The sequence below is a fragment of the Bactrocera neohumeralis genome, chromosome 4, assembly GCF_024586455.1.
Source record: "Bactrocera neohumeralis isolate Rockhampton chromosome 4, APGP_CSIRO_Bneo_wtdbg2-racon-allhic-juicebox.fasta_v2, whole genome shotgun sequence".
In the NCBI taxonomy this organism is placed as follows: Eukaryota; Metazoa; Arthropoda; class Insecta; order Diptera; family Tephritidae; genus Bactrocera; species Bactrocera neohumeralis.
In genome coordinates, this window is record NC_065921.1 from 50,348,014 (window position 1) to 50,358,990 (window position 10,977).

The window sequence follows — 10,977 nt, forward strand, 5'->3', positions numbered from 1 at the left end:
CCATCACAGAGACTTCGTCGGGCAGATGTAGCTTTTTAGGCTACACCCTCCACCTCTGCTGCTTTGGTCGGGGACTGCTTATTGAATATTCGCAGCTAACCTCCATATCTGGAGGCCGTTAAACTATTCGCCACCTGCTGACCCCCACAGTAGCCCAAGCTAGCTGTGTGCACACATGTGTGTCGTGTATGGCTCTGTGTGCACACAAAATCTCATTTCTCTCGTGTTGCCGAACAGTGAAGACCAGTTATTTGCGTGTTTTTTCGAATGACAGGTAGGCAAAAGGTAAAGAGTGCCTTAGGGCACTCATGACAGTTTATGCCAAATATATGATGTGGTATACACGACAGAGTAGTAGATTGGAAAAGAAAGATAAAGCAAAGATGAAAGATAAGCAAACACGAAATATAATCAAAAGAACTAATTTTTATTGTGATAATCGAAAAAACAGTTTTTTGCGTTGGTGCAGCACAAATGAAGATTGCATTTGGAGCAAACACACTGTGTTTGCGACATCTTACAGAGTTTACACCATTTTTTTTCCGCCTTCTTTGCCAAGCCAAAATGGAAAATGGTCTTGACCATCGTAGCGCACTTCATGTACGGGATGTTTTGACTTTTGGCCAACTCCCGAATTGCTTGGCTCTATATTTCCTACCGTTGACCTTACTGTTTTTTGACGACAAAGGGGTCGTCTTTCTTGATATGTTATCAGTGAAGCAGCTAAAGCTTCACGAAATCGCGGTAACTGCAAAACGCGTTCATGTTTTGCTGATTCATGACTTGAGTCAGTTACCTTTTCTGCATAAATCCGTTTATGTAGTAAATACGCGTTCGTGATCGCCATGTCAATGAAATGGTAAAACAATCGAGTTATTGCATCGTTTTACTTCGCTCGTATGTGGTACCGGCCCATCAGAGCGTCCATCAACTCAACACCGCCCATGTGATTATTTGAGGACAATCAATTTCCAAATATTTCTTCGCCTTTCTGTCGTAGCGAGATGCTTTCGATGGCTGTTTGTTTGCATCTGTATTGGATCTTTGAAATGGTTGAACGCCGACGTATGTATGTTGATGCCAATCGTACTAATTTATTGTCTTTCCATAAGACTGTGGTTATGTCAACACCATATGCTCTCCCCATATACTCACATGAATAGCCTCGTAGTTCGTCTCTTATGTCTTTTTCATTTGGAAGCTTACAGTTGGGAATTCGAGGAATTCGTAAGGTGCCTAAACTAAATATGCCTCGAGCTCGCAATAATACCAACAACGGCAACTTCTTCTTCTTTTTAATTGGCGTAGAAACCGCTTAAGCGATTATAGCCGAGTTAACAACAGCGCGCCAGTCGTTTCTTCTTTTCGCTACGTGGCGCCAATTGGATATTCCAAGCGAAGCCAGGTCCATCTCCACTTGGTCCTTCCAACGGAGTGGAGGTCTTCCTCTTCCTCTGCTTCCCCCGGCGGGTAGTGCGTCGAATATTTTCAGAGCTGGAGTGTTTTCGTCCATCCGGACAACATGACCTAGCCAGCGTAGCCGCTCTCTTTTAATTCGCTGAACTATGTCGATGTCGTCGTATATCTCGTTCAGCTCATCGTTCCATCGAATGCGGTATTCGCCGTGGCTAACGCGCAAAGGACCATAAATCTTTCGCAGAACTTTTCTCTCGAAAACTCGCAACGTCGACTCATCCGTTGTTGACATCGTCCAAGACTCTGCACCATACAGCAGGACGGGAATTATGAGTGACTTATAGAGTTTGGTTTTTGTTTGTCGAGAGAGGACTTTGCTTCTCAATTGCCTATTCAGTCCGAAGTAGCACCTGTTGGCAAGAGTTATCCTGCGTTGGATTTCTAAGCTGACATTGTTGGTGGTGTTTACGCTGGTTCCAAGATAGACGAAATTATCTACGACTTCAAAGTTATGACTGTCAACAGTGACGTGAGAGCCAAGTCGCGAATGCGACGACTGTTTGTTTGATGACAGGAGATATTTCGTCTTGCCCTCGTTCACTGCCAGACCCATTTTCTGTGCTTCCTTGTCCAGCCTGGAGAAAGCAGAACTAACGGCGCGGGTGTTGAGGCCGATGATATCAATATCATCGGCATACGCCAACAGCTGTACACTCTTATAGAAGATGGTACCTTCTCTATTTAGTTCTGCGACTCGAACTATTTTCTCCAAAAGCAGGTTGAAAAAGTCGCACGATAGCGAATCGCCTTGTCTGAAACCTCGTTTGGTATCGAACGGCTCGGAGAGGTCCTTCCCGATCCTGATGGAGCTTTTGGTGTTACTCAACGTCAGTTTACACAGCCGTATTAGTTTTGCGGGGATACCAAATTCAGACATCGCGGCATAAAGGCAGCTCCTTTTCGTGCTGTCGAAATCAGCTTTGAAATCGACGAAGAGGTGGTGTGTGTCGATTCTCCTTTCACGGGTCTTTTCCAAGATTTGGCGCATGATGAATATCTGGTCGGTTGTTGATTTGCCAGGTCTAAAGCCACACTGATAAGGTCCAATCAGTTTGTTGACGGTGGGCTTTAATCTTTCACACAATACGCTCGATAGAACCTTATATGCGATGTTGAGGAGGCTAATCCCACGGTAGTTGGCGCAGATTGTGGGGTCTCCTTTTTTATGGATTGGGCATAGCACACTTAAATTCCAATCGTTGGGCATGCTTTCGTCCGACCATATTTTACAAAGAAGCTGATGCATGCACCTTATCAGTTCTTCGCCGCCGTGTTTGAATAGCTCGGCCGGCAATCCGTCGGCCCCTGCCGCTTTGTTGTTCTTCAGGCGGGCAATTGCTATTCGAACTTCTTCATGGTCGGGTAATGAAACGTCTGCTCCATCGTCATCGATTGGGGAATCGGGTTCTCCTTCTCCTGGTGTTGTGCGTTCACTGCCATTCAGCAGGCTGGAGAAGTGTTCCCTCCATAATTTAAGTATGCTCTGGGCATCAGTGACTAGATCACCTTTGGGGGTTCTACAGGAATACGCTCCGGTCTTGAAACCTTCCGTAAGCCGCCGCATTTTTTCGTAGAATTTTCGAGCATTACCCCTGTCGGCCAGCTTATCAAGCTCTTCGTACTCACGCATTTCAGCCTCTTTCTTCTTCTGTCTACAAATGCGTCTCGCTTCCCTCTTCAACTCTCGGTATCTATCCCATCCCGCACGTGTAGTGGTCGATCGTAACGTTGCGAGGTAGGCAGCCTGTTTTCTCTCCGCTGCGACACGGCACTCCTCGTCGTACTAGCTGTTCTTTTGCACTTTCCGAAAACCAATGGTTTCGGTTGCAGCTGTACGTAATGAGTTTGAAATGCCGTCCCGCAGTTCCCTTTTACCGAGTTGTTGACGAGTGCTCTCAGAGAGCAGGAGTGCAAGCCGAGTAGAAAATCGTTTGGCCGTCTATCACAACATGATCGATCTGGTTGGTAGTTTTTCGATCCGGAGACAGCCAGGTAGCTTGATGAATCTTCTTATGCTGGAATCTAGTACTACAGATAACCATATTTCGGGCCCCGGCGAAGTCAATCAGCCTCAACCCATTAGGGGATGTTTCGTCGTGGAGGCCGAATTTACCGACCGTAGTGCCAAAGACACCTTCTTTGCCCACCCTGGCGTTAAAGTCGCCAAGCACGATTTTGACATCGTGGCGGGGGCAGCCTTCATAAGTGCGCTCCAAGCACTCATAAAAGGCATCTTTGGTCACATCATCCTTCTCTTCCGTCGGGGCGTGGGCGCAAATCAGCGATATGTTGAAGAACCTCGCTTTGATGCGGATTGTGGCTAGACGTTCATTCACCGCAGTGAATGATAGTACTCGGCGACGTAGTCTCTCTCCCACCACAAATCCTACACCAAACTTGCGCTCCTTTATATGGCCACTGTAGTAAATGTCACAAGGACCTACTCGTCTCTGTCCTTGTCCCGTCCATCGCATTTCTTGGACGGCGGTGATGTCAGCCTTTGTTTTTACGAGGACTTCAACCAGCTGGGCAGCGGCACCTTCCCAATTAAGGGACCGGACATTCCAGGTGCATGCCCTCAATTCGTAGTCCTTATTTCGTTTGCCATGGTCGTCATCAAAAGGGGGGTCTCTCATCCGAGGCTGGTTATAGCTCTTCACTGGGGGTGTTTTTTTTACGTTGCGGGTCCCAAACCCAGCGCACAACCCTTGTAGGGAATGTTTCGCCTTCTCACTTTAGCTCGCCTTCGAACGGATGTTCTTAGGCTACCCAGAGGATACTTGGTCAAAGACCGGAAGTAGTGAGCTGCTTGAGCCATGTGTAAAAGAATCGTTTCTGGCCACTCCCAAGTGAATGGCGATCAGAGAACTTTCCTCACTTGCGTGAACTTCTACACATGACTCCATCCTCCGGCAACGATGTATAAAAATTATCAAAATACAGAATGTGATTTCTGAAGTTTGGTATAGTTTGCGATAAATGAACAACAACGTTCGACGTGGCTCCAAGATCTGGTTGTCCTGGTATGATCACATTGTCGCCAGCACCATTATAAACCTCGAAGCGATAAGCGAATCCGCTTGTATCGCATAACACTAATAATTTGATGCCCCACTTGTGTGGTTTGTTTGGCATGTATTGGCGTAGATGATGTTTTATTTTGGTGCCACACATTTGTTCATCGACGCACAATCGGGCTGTTTTGGGTACGGAATCGAACCGTGTGTTTAAAAAATCAGACAACGTTCTAATACGGAACAACGCATCATAACCAGGCTCTCCTTTTTTGGCCCTAGTGTTTTCATCACGAAAGGACAAATATTGTTTTATCGCCATAAACCTTGCTTTAGGCTTCGTTTTTGCTATTGGTTGAAACGCATTTGGGCCCCAATAGCTTTCCAAATTGGGACATGAATGCCAATGTATTTGTAAATTTCTTCGCCGGATGTTATGAACTTGGAGTTGATATCGACATTGCGAGCTGTCCGGTTCGATTCTAAAGCAATCTTGTCAACCATTTTCTTAGTGAAGAAATAACGAAATATCTCCATCGGAGTTTCAAGCTCTTTGATTGAAGATGGTAGGCTTGAGTCACCACGGAAAGCCACCTCATTTACATGCAAACACATCGATCGTTTTCACCATATAATTTTGGAAAACTCAGCCGAACCTTTGGTTATTGCTTCAATACGTATAGTAAATTGAATTTTAGATTCACAAATAAAATGAATACAGCATCTAGACAACCGCTGAAACCTCCAGAGGAAGGCACAATAGACGGACCACTACAATCAAATTCAGGCAAAGGGGAACGGGCACGTTTTGGTGGCTTCAAACGTGGTGTTGAAGTTGATGGCCCTTCTTCTCCTGAAGCTTCTTCAACTTCTTCATTAGGCGAAGTTGAGGGAAGATCTTACTTGATTGCACTCAAGTTCAACGAAAACTTGTCCGCTTTATTCAAAAAAGCAGATTCGTCTTCATCGATTTGGTGAACTATCTCCGATATGTACCGTTCATCTTCGGGGCTTATTTCATTAGGTTCGAAATCCGGATCATTCATATCGTCATCGCTTCTAAAATCAGCTTCTTCGTCTGTTTCAACCGATTCCATAAATTCACAAATTTGCTCATCGGTCATTTCGCTCAGTTTGACCTTTTTACGGTTTCGAAATTCCATTTTCAGCTATAAAACAATGGCAGGCACTGCAAAAAAAACATAACAAAAACAATAAAAAGAAAACACAAATTTTCATGTAAACTGTTATATGTAAGTGCCCTAAGGCACTCTTCCATTTTGTTTTCTCACCCGACACTTTATTTCATTTTTCACTTTCACTTGTATGTAAAAGGTAAAAAGAACTACTTACCTTTGCAACAATAAAATTTTGAATAGAATCCGATAACAATATATATATATATATTTTTGTTTTCAAATGTGTGAAATTAATTTTAGCTTTGCACACTAGTAAAACTCATACGAAACGTAACGGTAAATTTAAACGCAGCGCGACAACCTGTCAAAAATAAACTACACTCACAATTGAAGTGTTGCCAACAAGCTTGTTTTTAAGCTTTATGCAATTTTTTATTTATTTATTATTTATTTTGAATTTCGTGATGCATGCCTGAGGGCACTCTTAACCGACAGAGGGTTAAGGGGGAGCCTACTTTTGAAGCTTCAAAAATTCGATTTTTTTGAGGAGTTTTTGGGAGGGAAAGAAATAATTGTTTAAAAGCGAAATTTCTAGGGTTTATAGTTAAATATTTGAACATCATTCATAAATTTTTGGACACGAAATCTTTGATATTCTGCCTTTGGGAAGCAATTTCCCGATGCATCTCGCATGTGCATTTGTCGGACGGCGCGCAGGATGCAGATCGCAATTTCTATCGGAAACAAAAAATTCAAAGAGATTCATATTTTTTATTTAATTTATCTTCTAGTTAAACCAAGAAAATTCCAAAAAAAATTGTAAAATTTTAAAAATTTTTTAAAAATTGAAAAAATTGGTTTTACTTTATGCTGTTTAAAAATATGTTCAAACTTGACTTTTCTTAGTTTTTTTTAATTTAAATAGAAGATAATTTTATGCCAAACTTTCCCCCAATTCCATACAACGTTTAGGTTTTTTTTTCTATCCTGCCCGCCAATTAAGAATAATCGTAAAAATTAAAAACCGAGAAATCGCGCTTCAAAGTTTTCGCTTTTTGTCCAAGCGCTCATATATCTGCTAGACAGAGATATTTCGAATTCCCATCTATAACTTTGGGGACATATTTTTAGATAATTTTTAAAGAGATTGTTTGAAGCTTCTAAGGCAGGCTCCCCCCTTAATAAAGATTTCGTATCAGAATTTATTGATCTTATAAAAAAATGAATTGGCAATTTGGCAAATGAAAAGTGATAAATATAAAAATAAAATTGAGAAAAATAAAAGTTGGAATAACTTATTAACGAAATACAAAGAAAAATAAATAAAAGTGCTACATTAGAAATAAATTCAAGTAAATGGTCCGCTTGCCTGTCGCACATGTTCACTGTGTAAAGAAAGAACGCAAAATGGATTTGTATGTCGTGTATGGCGAAACGATTTCATACAGATCGAACGCACATGTTTGTCGTGTATGGCCCATTTAAAGAAATCAAATCGCAATTTGTTCGTAAGTATGCACGAAATGTTTGTGCTAATACATACATATGTATATGTGTGTTTAATTTCTGTTTTATTTTTGTGCAATCCTGCTTGTTTTGGTTTAACAAAGAACAAGAGGTATTGCGAACCAATATGTGCTTTGAATATACATACATACATATGTACATATGTATCTGGTTATGTATAGGAATGCATAGACAATTGTAAATGCACCAATAATATATTTATGTGGATATAGTGTTCATGAATTTAATTAATAATTTAAAGAAAATTACATGCAGATCCTATGCTATTCTATATGTTTTTTTTTCTGTCGGAAGGGAATCTTCCAAAAGATACAGCCTTAGACAGACAGCATACACGATTCATATTGCCCGCTAAAGATACACCTCTTTCGGGATCACGCCCAATTAGTATTATCTAACTTTGCTGGACTTTCGTAGCAGTACGCCTACGTACTAAACCCTTAACTCCGGCTGCGTTAGCTTGTATTTGGCCCTGCGGGACCGCCGTTGGGTATTACTTCGCAGGACCAAGCTGGGCAAGAATGCCTCTTCAGAAACTCCTTTCGTGGTTATTCAGCTGGTCTAAAGCTTCTTCGCTGTCGTTCTCTTATACTGAGTTCATGGATCGTTATTGCGGCCCGCTCTTTCATTTTCGCCCGCACCAACTTTGATTGCAGTATGTGGCTTATGATGTTGTCAGTCGTCATCCTTTGGTTTATTATTCCTTCGATGGTAGTTCTTTCCACTTCGTATCTCGAACAGAAGAAAAAGATATGATCGCCGTTTTCGTTGGCATTGCTGCAGAATGAACATTTTATGTCATCGTCGTGGCCGAATCTGCAAAGGTATTCCCTGAAACAGCCATGGCCTGTCAAGAATTGCGTCAGATAAAAGTCTGTCTCCCCATTTTGTCTATCAATCCAAGCTGATACGTTCTTAATGATCTTCCTTTTTCTGCCGCGTTCCATTGTCTTTGCCACACTTCGAGGCTAACCTGTCTCTCCTTTTTTCGCTCGTCACCTGTTAGACGCCTATTCATAGCTTTAGATTTTAGGTAGGCTCAACGTAACTCTGAGGCCATTAAGTCCGCAGGCATAATTGCCGAACCAACCAAAAACGTAGACCCGTGGCCCGTGTCAGCTGATACGACCTATCTTATGGGCGCGCAATGTAAGTGAATAGCGAAATACGCTACTCCCTTCTCTGTTTGCATTTGGATTTTTGCCATAGAAACGTGTCAGCTGATTGCTCTCTCACAACGCAGGGTTGCCAATCTCGATATACAGTAGTAACTATAAAAGTTGTTTTCGATATGTTTGAAATTTTTTCAAATTAACTCAAAATTAGAGTCGAATGCTATTATTTATAAATATATAAACTATTTTTAATAGTTTGTTATCAGATTTCATATTTTATATTATGAGAAATGGTAATTTATAAGTTAGATGTGTACAGTGCTCTTCCCCATATAGGGGCGCATACATCAGTGTTGACTGACTTACTTTAGCTAGTAGGGCTCTCCTACTTTGACTAGGGCCACCAGTGTTAGCCATTATTCTCGACAGAATAACAGCTACTGTAACAGTAGCTGCCTTTCTACAGTTTTTTCAACATGCGCTTTGAAATTCAATCTCGTATCAATCATAACGCCAAGGTATCTCAGGAAGTTTTGCGTTGTTATGTTGTATCCATCGATATTTAAGCTGACCGTTTCTAGTTTTTTCCTGCTCGTGATAAGCACCGCTTCCGTCTTTTCTCTAGCCAGCTGCATCTTAGTTTCCGTGAGCCAGTCCTTAAATTTTGCTGTGGTCGCGTTGCAGAAGTGTTGAATTTGGGAGAGTTCTTTTGCAACTATCGACGCAGCAATGTCGTCCGCATAGCCAATTATTTGAGCCTCTTTTGGCAGCGGTAGACGTAACACCCCGCCATATAACCCATTCCAAAGTAACGGACCCAATACGGAGCCCTGCGGTACTCCACCTGTCACCACGTAGCTTTTTGGGCCGGCATCGGTGTCGTACAGTAGCAGTCTATCAGACAGATAGCTATTGATTACCCTTAGTAGTTATCCCGGAGTGTTTCTTGTCTCTAAAGCCCTAATTATATGTGGCCAGGATCCAAAATTAAAAACATTTTTGACGTCAAGTGTGACAACTGCGCAATATTTTTTATTGCCATGCATCCACCTGGTTCCCCCTATGGCCTTGGCGGCAATGTCCGTAAATTTTCCGACTGCGTCCATGGTGGATCGGTGTCTTCGGAAACCAAATTGGTTTTCAGACAAGCCAGGCAGCTCTCTATCTAGGTGACGTTCCAAACGTTTGCAGATCAACTTCTCCAATATTTTGGCCATCGTATCGATCATACAAAGTGGTCTATACACACTTGGCTCGCCCACCGGCTTGTTTGGTTTCTGGAGGAGAACCAGGCGCTGCTTCTTCCATACTCTTGGGAAAACGCCTTCGTTTAGACACTCAGAAATTTCAGCGAAGGCCGTCTTGCTGTGTTTAACTGCAATCTTAAGCGGCTTGTTTGGGATGCCATCAAGTCCTGGCGGTTTCGTATTGCCGAATATTTTCGCCACTTCTACTACCTTCTCCTCGTCGATTGACAAAACTTCGACCACTGATGGTATTCTTCTGCTCGTATGCTGCTCTTGCGATGGGAAAAGCGTTTTCACCACCTTTTCTAGCAATGTAGCACAGGTTGGTGCCTGGTTTTTACTCCCCTTGGCCTTTGCCATTACTATTTGATAGGCATCACTCCACGGATTTTCATCTACCTTCTCCCATAGTTCTTTGAAGCTTAAAGTCTTACTAATTTTAATAGCCTTTTTGAACTCATTTCGCTTTCTTTTAAAATATTCTCGCAGTCTCGTGTGTTTTGGCGTACCTAAGCTTCTTTAGGAGAGGCGTCTCGCTCTATGACACTCGCTTCACTGCGCTAATCTCCTCGTTCCACCAGTATGCGGACCTTCGGGGTGCGTTTTGCCTTTTTCTACACATGGCCGCGTCACAAGCTTTACTTATGTAACTTACCAGCATTTCAGCTTTTCGGTCTAAGTCGGTCGAGGTACCCATTTTTTCATCCAGCATGAGGTCGAAGATGTTCTCATCTAGCGTTTCAACCTTCCATCTTTTTTTCCGTGGCTTGTTTAGACTGCCTTGGTTTCGCGGCTTCTTGCCGATTTCAAGCATAATGACAAGATGATCGCTATGTATGTATAAGTCGCACACTTTCGAACGTGCAAATCGAGCCAGTGAGTTGCTGGCGAACGTAATATCTATAATCGATCCGATCGATCCATTCTTCTCGAAGGTATTTTCACCTCCCGTATTAAGCAGCACAGCATCTAGTAAGGCGAACGTTTTGAGCAGAGCATTACTCCGCCTGTTTATCTTCCTACTACCCCATTCGATTGCCCACGCGTTATAGTCGTCTGCTATCACATTTTGTGTAGTAGTAAGGGTGTCCTGGACTAATTCATAGGGCATCTGTTCATAAATACCTTTTTCATTTCCAGGAGTATCTCGCCTTTTGCCGTCTTTCTCATGCGCGACACTTCCTCTCCAAGTTCTTTGAGGGCATCCTCCTTCTTGACAGCTCTAAGTATGTCGCTGTACGACATGTTTCCAGCGCGTGAGATTATAATTGCGTCCGGTTTCGGACGTGAGACATTAACAGCCTTCTTCTTCGTGTTTGGCGTTTTGCGCTTCACCTGAATCCAATCATTTTCTTTTTCATCCCCTTTCCTTCCTTTTGTAGGAATGTCGCCTTCATTCCTTTTGCTAGCAGTGGGCCTCTTTTGCATTTCTTCTTGAATTGCTTTTTTCTTTGGTGGA